Source organism: Rhipicephalus microplus, chromosome 2 (assembly GCF_043290135.1).
Source record: "Rhipicephalus microplus isolate Deutch F79 chromosome 2, USDA_Rmic, whole genome shotgun sequence".
NCBI lineage: Eukaryota > Metazoa > Arthropoda > Arachnida > Ixodida > Ixodidae > Rhipicephalus > Rhipicephalus microplus.
The window spans coordinates 301,103,494-301,116,297 of NC_134701.1; the positions used below are offsets into that span (position 1 = coordinate 301,103,494).

General features: G+C 46.9%; 1 protein-coding gene across 1 annotated transcript in view; it reads left to right on the forward strand.

The window, feature by feature from the left end:
- Positions 1-10,881: 10,881 nt before the first annotated feature.
- LOC119178755 (uncharacterized) overlaps positions 10,882-12,804 on the forward strand; it is a 70,006-nt gene continuing 68,083 nt past the window's right edge. The window contains exon 1 of the mRNA XM_037430000.2: positions 10,882-11,190. The gene's annotated coding sequence lies outside the window, so the exon portion shown is untranslated. The remainder of the gene's footprint in view (positions 11,191-12,804) is intronic.

The following is a 12,804-nucleotide window of genomic DNA, read 5'->3' on the forward strand; positions in this document are numbered from 1 at the left end:
GACATTTTTATTCAGAAAGGCAAATATAAATAGCTTCTGAACAAATTGAGAAAGTAATCAGTGAGGATGATAAAACAGTGTGGAGATACACGAATCTATTTAGACTGTTTGAGCTAGAGCTTACTCAGGCACGTGACAATGATTGATTGATATGTGCGGTTTAACGTCCCCGAACCATCATATGATTATGAGAGACGCCGTGGTGGAGGGCTCCAGAAATTTTGACCACCTGGGGTTGTTTAACGTGGACATAAATCTGAGCACACGGGCCTACAACATTTCCACCTCCATCGGTAATGCAGCCGCAGCAGTCGGGATGCGAACCCGTGTCCTGCGGGTCAGCAGCCGATTACCTTAGCCACTAGACCACCGTGCCTTGGCAAGGCACGTGACAAGTCACCCCGGAAAAGAAGACACAAACCCAAGAGTCGGGGAGATGAGGAAGTTAAGAGAACTATAGTAAAACGCCAGGAAACCTCTAGGGAACACAGACATGCTAAGCAGCGGGGTTAAACGACAGATGATGTTAAAAAAAGGGACATCTTTCTAAGCTGTAGAAGGGAAGCATTCCTTCTGATAAGCGAAAAGATTAGAAGAAAGGGGGCTCAGTGGCTGGCAGAAGTACATAAAAAAATAGAGAAGCAGCACCGAAATTTTGGAACCATCTAAACTCCATAAAAAATGAGACAAGCCCAGAACGAAGGTTTATAAATACAGTTCAAGGTGCTCAGCGAAAGGGGGACGAAGATATTGAATATATAAGAACAAGGGTGACAGAAAAATTTCAACAAAGAAGTGATTATGCACCACAATGTACAAGGATGGATCAAGTGGCGCAATGGCTCCATTTTCACAACGACAGTGGGAAGGGCTAAGAAGAGGGTTCCTAGTAGTACATCAACAGGCCCAGATGGCATTTCAATTATGCTGATAAAGACATTGGGTCCGAAGTCTAAGCACACTTTGAGAGAGGCAGTGAGCAAAACAATAATCGATGATGAAGTCCCCGATGAATGGAAACTTAGCCGGATGAGCATGGTCTATAAAGGAAAAAGGGGCAAAGTTGACATAAACAACTACCGCCCTATAACAGTGACATCAGTGGTCTACAGGCTGGCGATGCAGATTATGAAAGAAAGACTGGAGGCATAGATAGAGGATGAGGGGGTGCTGGGGGAACTGCAGAACGGGTTTCGAAAACACAGGAGGTTGGAAGACAATCTCTTCTCACTGACACATTGCATCAAAATAGCAGAAAAGAAACACGGGCCCCTGTGGCTAGCATTTTTGGATATCAAGGGAGCGTACGATAGCGTGGTTCAAGAGGAAGTGTGGGGAATACTGGACACACTAGGCGTGGAAGATGTAGTGATTAACTTTTTAAAGGATATTTATAAAGGTAACAAGGTAATTATAAAGTGGGAAAAACAGGTATCCAAGCCTGCAGAGGTAAAACGGGGGCTTAGGCAGGGGTGTCCCCTACCACCATTATTATTCATGATGTACCTACAAGGATTAGAGGCCAAATTAGAGGGAAGTGGACTTGGCTTCAACCTCTCTTTAGTCAAACAAGGAAAACTCATTGATCAGGCACTACCAGCATTAATGTACGCAGATGATACAGTGCTAATGGCCGACAGCAAGGAAGATTTGTAGAGATTGATGAACATCTGCGGTAATGAGGGAGATAGGTTAGATTTTAGATTCAGTAAGGAAAAATCAGCAGTCATGATTTTTAATGATAATGAAGGTAATGAGCTTAGAATACAGTAGAGATAACAGATAAATACAAATATCTGGGCGTATGGATAAGCAGTGGGACCGAGTACCTAAGGGAACACGAAATATACTTACAACTAAAGGTAACAGGAACGAAGCAGTGATGAAAAATAGAGCACCGTGGAATTACAATAGGTATGATGTTGTGAGAGGAATATGGAAAAGGGTCATGGTTCCTGGTCCGACGTTCGGCAATGCGGTCTTGTGCATGAGATCAGAAGTTCAAGCAAGATTAGAAATTAAGCAACGCGGAATAGGTAGGCCTGCTTTAGGAGCTCACGGGAATGCACCAAATCAGGGAGCACAAGGTGATATGGAATGGACCTTATTTGAAAGCAGGGAAGCTAGCAGCAAAATAAAATTTGAGGAGCGATTGAGAGAAATGGGGGAGGAGCTAAGGGCTAGTGAGGTTTTCAGCTACTTATACATGAAGAATTTCGATACAAAATGGAGGAAGCCAACCAGAAAGTTGACGGGTAAGTACTTAGAAAAAAGCAGGGGATCAAACCAAAAAAAACTATAGGTGAAAGAAACGGAGACCAAAATGTGAAAAAATGGCATGATTAAGTCCGCGCTAGAGATCTATCGAACTTTTAAGCAGATAATTGCGATGGAAGGGGTCTATTATAATACTCGGAATAGTTTGAGACCAAGACGGGAGTATTGCGAACCAAGACATATCGGGCCAAATACGAAGGGGTAGACACGCTATGCAGTGCATGTAGAGAGGAGGAGGAAACTGTCGAACACTTGATAGTGTTCTGTAAAGGGCTTCACCCTATAGTTTAGGATGTTGGCGCAGAGTTTTTCAAAGCACTGGGGTTTAGGGACAGAGAGGGCAAAATAGACTTTAGACAGCTAGAATAAACTACGAGGAGGTTATCTGATTGGTGGCTAAAGTCAAGGCACAAGTGAAAATTGAACACTTCACTGCAAAGTACCAGTCATCAACTTCACTATTAAAAAAAAGATAAATCTAGTTTTTGGTTCATTAAGTATTACAGCTAGGTGGCGTTAGCCGCCACCCGATCCGAAGGGTACAGCCACATCAATCCATCCATCGTAGTAGCATGCTTGCGTACATAAAAGGAGTTCCTGCTTGGCTCCCAGCTGCTGCGTACCTCGTGTCGGCCGGCGCTTCAGCGCCGGGCCCTGTGTTCTGCGTGCGACGCGTCTGACGCACAATACTACAATAATAATAACAATAAATACATTATATCTAATGACATACCATGTACAAATTGAATCAACCAGATTGTTTTGTGCAGGAAAGTTAGCTTAAGTTCAAACTAAGATTTTTTTGCCTCAGGAGGCAAAACTATTTGGCATCCTGGGATCAATTGCGTGTGCCAAAATTTGAATGAATTCTATAGTAGCCTTTTTAAAGAAATTGTATAACATTGTCCCTCGGGATTCTGTAGATCTCTATATATTTTCAGTACATTCTTATTTTACGATAATTGGTTTGCAAATGCACACATTCTTGTCATGTCCTTATATGGACAGCCAGTCAATGTTCAATACTTAGTGTCCGGTGGGACATCCAGTTCGGAAGTCCAGAGAACAGCCACACGGGACTTGAATTTTCACAGTACGTCCATTGGCTATACGTGTTCGATATACATACGACCGGATATTTGTATTCAAAATGAACAACCAGCGGACATCCGTGGTTACTTGGGTTTTGGGACAATAGGCACAATGACACGGTTAGCATAATGTGTACGTTTGAAGAATCTGAGCAACTGCGGGGCACCACTTTTTGAGAATTGCCGAGGCTGGCGCATGGAAGTTTGCCTACTTCATGACTGCTATGACGCGTTGGATCCGCATTCTTGTCAGTTCACATGCGATAATAATAACACTAAATGCATTGTTTCTTATTACATATACAATACACATATTGCCACGAGGAATTGTTAAGGCGCAGTACAACGCAGACGTTGTTAAAAGAGGAACGCTGACGGCATCGCTACGACTCATGAAGCCCGCCGGAAGGCACGAGCCGGCCCAGCCTGTGCACGAGCTGCTACCGAGCAGCGGCCAAGGAAAAAGAAGAGAAGAAGAGGACGACGAGCGTTCGCTGCTTTCTCCCAGCTACTGTGTAGTTCTTTTGGCTTGGGCACAAGTTCGCCCTTATTAAACCTTGTAAATAGGACGTCCTGGTTGTGAGGTTGTTATATCCGTTACATTTTCTGGTGGAGGTGCGGGGTACATGATTCCGAGCCCCACGCAAGAGCGAAGTCCAAGCACTGACCAGCCGCAACCAGTGGAGCTTACACCGGTGCACCAACGAGTCAGCCGCCGTATCCGAGGAGAGTTGCCAGAATTTGGGCCACTCCCTTCTGTATCAAGGGCATCGGTGACGGAGACAAGCGCCGCCACCACCATGACGAGCCAAGTTACGCCGGCACAACTCATCGTAAGCCAACCGGTCATTCCAAAGGTGTTTCATGGTGACCCATACGAGGACGCCGAAGACTGGTTAGAGCATTTCGAGAGAGTGGGAAATCTAAATCAGTGGAACGAGGAAGGCAAGCTGCGTAACGTCTACATTGCGTTGGAAGACTCTGCACGAGTGTGGTACGAAAACCACGAGGCATCTCTGACGTCGTGGCAAGAGTTTCGGCGGCAGCTACTGAGTACGTTCGCCAACAGTGATCGCCGGGAAAAGGCGGAAGCAGCTCTCCGCACACGGATTCAACGAACGAACGAAACTGTCGCGATGTACATCGAAGACATGTCCCGCCTTTTCAAGCGAGCTGATCCTGGCATGACGGAAGACAAGAAGGTGCGCCACCTCATGCACGGGGTAAAGCAAGAATTGTTCGCGGGACTCATCCGCAATCCGCCCCGTACTGTTGCTGAGTTTCGGTCGGAAGCAACAACCATCGAAACGACGCTTCAGCAGAGAGCCCGACAGTACAACCGCGACGTAGCCGGTGCATCCGCAGGAGTCTACTCAGCAGGCGTCGTGGATAATCTTGACACATTGCGGGAGCTCGTCCGGTCTGTTGTCAGGGAGGAATTAAGGAAACTGCAGTCACCTGATGTCACCCCCGAGCTGTCTCTTGCTGAAGTTGTCCGAGAAGAAATTCGACAGGCCATGCGGGAGCCGCGGAGTGATGTGCCAGCGACACGACGGGCGGTAACGTACTCCGAGGTGCTCAGGCGACCTACTCTGCACTGTTCGCCGATCGAGACACCAAGTACTTATGTGCAGACAATGCGCAGCCCGCCTGAAATCGTAGAGGCAACACGCACTCCACCTCGTGCGAGAGAGATGATGCCACGGAAGAGCGATGTGTGGCGAGATGCCACACGTAGGCCCTTGTGTTTCCACTGTGGAGAGGCTGGCCACCTGTACCGATTCTGCCGATATCGTCAAGCTGGTCTTAGGGGATTCGCCATCAATGCACCGTGTCCGCGAAACGGCGAAAGACCTTCCGAGATTGAAGAATACCTATGCTCACGTCGGGAATTTGACCCGCCTCGTCGTCATCAACCACGCTCACCATCCCCTATGCGCTACCGCTCGTCTAGCCCACGTCCCTTCCCAAGCACGTCTAGGCAGCGTTCGCCTAGCCCAAATCCGGGAAACTGAAGAGGGCGACCTGTGGAGGCGAGGCCGCTGGCGACTTGGGATATGAAGATCCTCCACTGCGGTACGAGCCTGATAACGACGACTGTTTCCAGATAAAGGAGTGCAGTACAGAGAAAATTACTTCAGACTTGCCGTTGGTGATTGACGGACTAGAGCTCAATGCTTTGATCGATACTGGTGCGGATTATTCTGTGATAAGTTACGAATTAGCGAAGCGACTCAGGAAAGTTCTGACCGAATGGGGTGGACCTCAAGTACGTACTGCAGATGGTCACCTCATAACCCCTTCCGGCCGATGTACCGCAAGGGTCATGATACGGGGCTTCACTTACGTCGGTGACTTTGTCGTCCTGCCTGTGTGCTCGAGGGAAGTGATACTGGGAATGGATTTCCTACAAGCTAATGGTGCGATTATCAATTTACAGAGGTCGAGCGTGTCCTTTTCGACGGAGCAAGCTTTAAAGGTAGCACGATCAGATGAACGATGTACCACTCCACTGCGCGTCGTCGACGATGATGTGACTGTACCGCCACGGAGCAGTATAATGGTCCTCGTGAATAATGATACATTCAGCGACTACGAGGGTGTGGCGGAGAGCAACGTGGATGTTTTCTTGAAAAGAGGCGTTTGTGTGGCACGAGGGATTATCCAGCTGCGAAACGGGTGCACAGACATCCTCTTGACGAATTTCGGTAACGAATTCCAGCACATCGCAAAAGGGACGGCAATAGCGTTTCTTCATGAGTTCTGTGAACTGACAGAAATATGCAGTCTTGAAACGACGTCACCGAATGTGAAACTTCCATCTGATGCCTGCGACACAATATACGTAAATCCTAATCTTTCAGAGATTCAACGTCAACAGCTATACGACCTCGTGCGGGAATTTGGCAGCTGTTTCTCCAACAGTTCAAAGGTACGGCGCACGAGCATTACAAAACACAGGATCATAACGGACGAGACAACCAGGCCGGTATGCCGGCACCCGTATCGTGTTTCCCCTAAGGAAAGGGAAGTCATCAAGAAGCAGGTACGAGAAATGCTTGAAGATGATGTTATCCAGCCTTCTAACAGCCCGTGGTCATCTCCCGTGGTGCTTGTCAAGAAGAAGGATAACACGCTACGGTTTTGTGTCGACTACAGGAAACTGAATGCTGTGACTAAACGGGATGTATATCCCCTTCCACGCATCGACGACACGTTAGATCGACTTCGGTGTGCCAAGTTCTTCTCATCACTAGATCTGAAAAGTGGATACTGGCAAATCGAAGTTGATGAACGTGATCGCGAAAAGACTGCTTTTGTTACCCCGGACGGACTTTATGAATTTAAGGCTCTCCCGTTTGGTCTCTGTTGTGCGCCGGCAACGTTCCAACGCATGATGGACACTGTGCTTTCCGGATTGAAGTGGCAGTGTTGCCTAGTGTACCTAGACGACGTGGTCATCTTCGCGGCTACATTTGAGGAGCACATCAAGCGCCTTCGGTCAGTGTTAGAGGCAATCCGTTCGGCAGATTTGACAATCAAGCCAGAGAAGTGCCGATTAGGTTTCGAAGAGCTTCGTTTTCTTGGGCATGTCGTCAGCGCCCAAGGTGTTCGCCCTGATCCTGATAAGACGGCCGCCGTCGCAAGGTTTCCGGTGCCAACAGACAAAAAGTCAGTACGGAGATTTCTAGGTCTATGTGCGTACTATAGACGATTTGTGAGAAATTTTTCAAAGATCGCAGAACCCTTAACGAGACTTACGAGAGAAGATGTGCCTTTCCAGTGGCAAAACGAGCAACAAAGCGCCTTCAACGAATTGAGAAAGAGGTTAGAAAACCCCCCGATTCTTTCTCACTTTGATGAGACAGCCGACACGGAAATACACACAGATGCCAGTAACATCGGCCTTGGATGCGTTCTAATACAGTGGCAGAAAGGTGAAGAAAAAGTGATAGCTTATGCCAGTCGGACTCTAACAAAAGCAGAGACAAACTATTCGGCCACGGAAAAAGAATGCCTTGCCGTCATCTGGGCCATCAGTAAATTTCGGCCGTACCTATATGGTAGACCATTCAAGGCAGTCAGCGATCACCATGCGCTTTGCTGGCTGGCGAACATCAAGGAACCATCCGGACGACTAGCAAGGTGGAGCCTCAGACTGCAAGAATACGATATAAGCGTGGTATACCGATCTGGCAAAAAACATACCGATGCCGACTGTTTGTCACGGGCTCCTACAGACACACCACTATCAGAAGAAGACGACTTTCCGTTCGTAGGAATTGTCGAGACCACTCAAATAGCCGAATTCCAACGTACAGACAAAGAATTACTCCCGCTTATCGAACACCTGCAAGGAATTGACGTACAAGTACCCCGTATATTTTCTCGAAGCCTCGCATCGTTCTGCCTCCGAGGAAACGTTCTCTACAAGAGAAACTTCAAGCCCAACCGCGAAAAGTTCCTGCTTGTCGTTCCAGCAACTATGCGACAAGAAATACTTCGAGCGTGTCACGATGAGCCCACATCTGGACATTTGGGTGTGACGCGAACGCTTGCAAGGATCAGTCTCCATTATTATTGGCCCAAGCTACTAGCTTCAGTGCAACACTACGTCAAAACATGCCGCGAGTGCCAAAGACGAAAAACACCAAGTTCTAAACCAGCGGGCCTTCTACAACCTATAGATCCACCGAAAGCGCCTTTCCGCCAAGTTGGAATGGACCTCCTTGGACCCTTCCCGACATCTTTACTCGGCAAGAAATGGATCGTTGTGGCCACTGATTATTTAACTAGATACGCCGAAACAGACTCTTTGGAACGAGGAACGGCAGCAGAAGTGGCCCAATTCTTCGTACACAAAATAGTCCTGCGACATGGCGCTCCAACGGTTGTAATCACCGATCGCGGAACGGCTTTCACGGCGCAACTTTTGAAGTGCCTGCTCAACATGACTCACACTGTTCATAGGAAAACCACTGCATATCATCCTCAATGCAATGGCCTGACCGAACGCCTTAACAGAACTCTAGCGGACATGATATCCATGTATGTGGATGTCGAGCACAAAAAGTGGGACGAAATTTTACCATACGTCACTTTCGCCTACAATACGGCTGTGCAAGAGACCACCAAAATCACCCCATTTGAACTAGTTTACGGTCGTGCTGTTACCACAACACTGGATGCTATGTTACCAATAGACCAAGATGACTACCCCCCCGATCTTGACGACTTTCTACAAAGAGCGGAAGAAGCCCGCCAGTTAGCAAGATACCGAATACGCCACCAACACCGCATCGATGCCGACCGCTACAACCGAGGAAGACTTGACACGCGATATGACGTTGGCGACAAAGTGTGGATATGGACTCCAGTACGACGACGAGGCCTCTCCGAAAAACTCATTTCCCGGTATTTTGGCCCCTACGAGATAGTACAGCGACACAATGACCTCGTCTACGAAGTCAAGCCTGCAGGCCACCTGCATTCGAGGCGACGCAATCCCACGGAGCGTGTACACATTGTACGGATGAAACCGTACTACGACCGATTCCAAACCTAGCCACCCCACTCCCTTGACGTACTGCAACCTCATTTTTACAAACTTGTACACACAAAAAAAAAAAAAAAAAACAAAAGTACTGAACAGCCTCATCGCAAGCATCGGGGCGATGCCGCTTGAGAGGGGGGATAATGCCACGAGGAATTGTTAAGGCGCAGTACAACGCAGACGTTGTTAAAAGAGGAACGCTGACGGCATCGCTACGACTCATGAAGCCCGCCGGAAGGCACGAGCCGGCCCAGCCTGTGCACGAGCTGCTACCGAGCAGCGGCCAAGGAAAAAGAAGAGAAGAAGAGGACGACGAGCGTTCGCTGCTTTCTCCCAGCTACTGTGTAGTTCTTTTGGCTTGGGCACAAGTTCGCCCTTATTAAACCTTGTAAATAGGACGTCCTGGTTGTGAGGTTGTTATATCCGTTACAATATTTAATCAACCAGATTGTTTTTTCTCAGGAAGCAAAATAATTTGGCATCCTGGGATCAAATGCTGTGCCAAAGTTTTTTAATTTTATAGTAGCATTTTTAATGAACTTTACAAGATTGTCGTCCAGGATTCTGCAGATATATATATATATATATATATATATATATATATATATATATATATATATATATATATATATATATTATTTTTACTACATTCTAATTTTGCAATAATTGATAAGCAAATGTAGATATCCTTGGCATGTCTTTATATGGTCAGCGAGTCAACGTTTAATACCTAATGTCCGGTCGGACACACACTTCGGCCGCCCAGAAAACAGCCACACGGGACACGGATTTTCACACCACGTTCATTGGCTATCTATGTTGCATATCCATACAGCCGGACATTTGTATTCAGAATTGGACAGCCAGCGGACATCCGTGGTTCCTTGGGTACACTCATGTCATGATTATCATCTTTGGACGTGTCATTTAGCCTCGTCATCCGTTCGCGTCCCCTAATACCAAACTTGGTATATGTGAAGCTAGCGAAACGGCCGCGAGCGCATCACGAGCGGGGTATGTAGTTATGCTCTTGCATGACACACATGTCATGATTATCATGTTAGTACCAGTCATTTACCTTCGTCATCCATTCACGTCTAGTGATACCAAATTTGGTACATGTGAAGCTAGCGAAACGGCCGTCAGCGCGCTGGAACGTAGCATGTAGTCATGTTTTACACGGGACGCATATCATGATTATCATGTCTAGACGTGTCATTTACTTTCGTCCAAGCACGTCACGTAATACCAGATGTGGTATGTGTGAAGCTAGTGAAACAGCCGCGTGCGCATCATGAGCGTGGCATTCATGATCTTACATGACACACATACCATAATTTTCACGTTAGAGCCTGTCACATCATGCAGTCATGTCATACCATACCAGTTCGGAAAATGTCATGTGAACGAAACCACTGCCAAAGCAGCAAGACCACGACGTGTAAATCATGACATTCATGAGTCATGACTTACATGTCATGATTATCATGTTGACTAATCACTTATGCTCGTCATATACTCATGTTGTCCTATACCAATTTTGGTGCTTATCCGATTATCGAGATGGCCAGGAGAGCTAAAAGTCGAAGGCGGATAGATAGATAGATAGATAGATAGATAGATAGATAGATAGATAGATAGATAGATAGATAGATAGATAGATAGATAGATAGATAGATAGATAGATAGATAGATAGATAGATAGATAGATTCAAAGTCGTCGAAGTTCGCTAACAAATGCTTCACACTGAAAACGAACCGTAACCGCCGGGGAGGAACGTATGCCGCTAGAAGCTAGCGCCATAAAAAAAAAAAGAATGCAAGGCATTTGTGCAGATGAGCGTCATCGCGCAAGTTACTCGCCTCCACAAACCTGCATCGTGGCGAGAGGCCCGGGGACCTATTTTTTGCGCGGCCACCTCAACGCGTACCAAAGTCGCTAAAGATAGGACGTATCCGCGCTCACTGTGGCCCGCCGCGGCGCACACCTTGTTCCACTTCGGTTAGGGCTCCGCACCACCTCAGCGCTACCCCGGATTTGCATATCACTCCGAAGCGTTCCTCGCGACCTGCTTTGTTGAATGAAAAGATTGTACATGGTCCGTACGCCCTGCACAGTACTCTGCGGCTATTGACGTAGGTGTACCTGTTACACATGGACCGTTCCTGCATTGGCGATACGTTTTTGCATTGATCGAGCGTGTGCGCTCCGAGTCACTGTGCAGTACTTTTCATTGAATGCTACGGAAAGGCAGCCTGAATAATTCGGTAAGCGCATATTTCCTCTTTTTCTTTTGTCTAGCTGCTGTGATAAAAGTTGCCTGCTGCTCGGTCTGGGCTAACAAATTTCACGCTGTCGCATGGGGCTCTATGTGAATGCGATACAGGTGTGCCTCCGAAGCTGGTTTAAATATGGGCGGCTGGCAGCGCCATAGCCGTGCACTGCATAAGCAGTGCTTCGCATAGTGAGAGGGTCTCCCAGACACGAGAAGGAGCCACTTTTGGCTGCAATATGAAAAAGGAAAACGAAGTGTATGAATGGTTAGCGCTTCACTGAATTGGCTGCAGATGGTATAGAAAACCAAAAATACCAGTGCGCCTTTCATACTGGTATCAACACAGTGCACACTCGCACCATCTGCGTATACTCGTTTGTGTCGGATAAAGGTACAGTAAAAGCTTAGCTACTCTCAAAATAGTGGAAAATCCCTACGTTGACAGTTTCTTGCCGGTTGGTCTAATTTTGTTCACCACATAGTCGCGATTCTTAGAACAGCACTGACGGCGCTCGGCCTTCCGCCTGCGCATTTTGATTAATTTATTTACTTATAGGGTGGAGCACTTTACAGAACATTATCGAATGTTCAGCTGTTTTCTTCTCTCCACATGCACCACATACCGTGTCTGTGCCATCGTATTTGACTCGGTACGTCTTCGTCCGCAATACTCCCGTTCTAGCCTCGAACAGCAGAGAACTACCCCGAGAATCATCGTAGATCCAAGCGTGACTACCCTTGCCGGCACCATTTCTAGCAAGGACACTACACCCGATCTCACATTCGTCAAACATGCGCCCACAACAACATGGCGTACAAACTAGATACTTTAGGTAGTGACCGTTACATCATAGATATCCACATCGAAGGAGGCCCTCCCATATCGGCAGGAAAACATCATAAGCTAGTCGATTGGAGCAAGTTCCGCAAGTCACGAGAAAATAATGTCTCACCCATCGATGATATAGAACACTGAACCAACACTTTCAAACAGGACATTGATCACGCTACACAAACAGTACCCCTAGAAGCCCACCATGAAGAAATTGATAGCCGACTTCTAAATATGTGGGAAGCAAGAAAATCACTCCAAAAGTGGTGGAAACCTCAGAAATTAAACAGGAACCTTCGGAAACGTATAGCGTTTCTCAACAGAGAGATCGAAACATATGCTAAAGAATTAAGCCAGCAACAGTGGCATGAAATTTGCAACTCCATGGACAAGCAAATAGGCTTCGAAAAAACGTGGCTTTTTCTCCGTCATCTGTTAGACCCTGAGAACAACAGAACAGTCCACCGCCAGAATATCAATAAGATCATTCATGATTACAAAGGTACAGAGAAAAACTCTTGTGAGAGATAGCAAACACACACATCTCCCAAGCGCCTCCTCAACAACACCTAGATTACACCGGTCAGACAAATGTAACTCTTGACGAGGAATTTTCAGAAGCAGAAATTCGCGCCGTACTTCACCGCCTTATAACCACATGCGCTCCTGGTTATGACTCTATTACGAACAAGACACTACGTAACCTAGATGATCCATCTATTTGTCACCTTACAGACTACATTAACGCATGCTGGACTACAGAACATTTGTCCA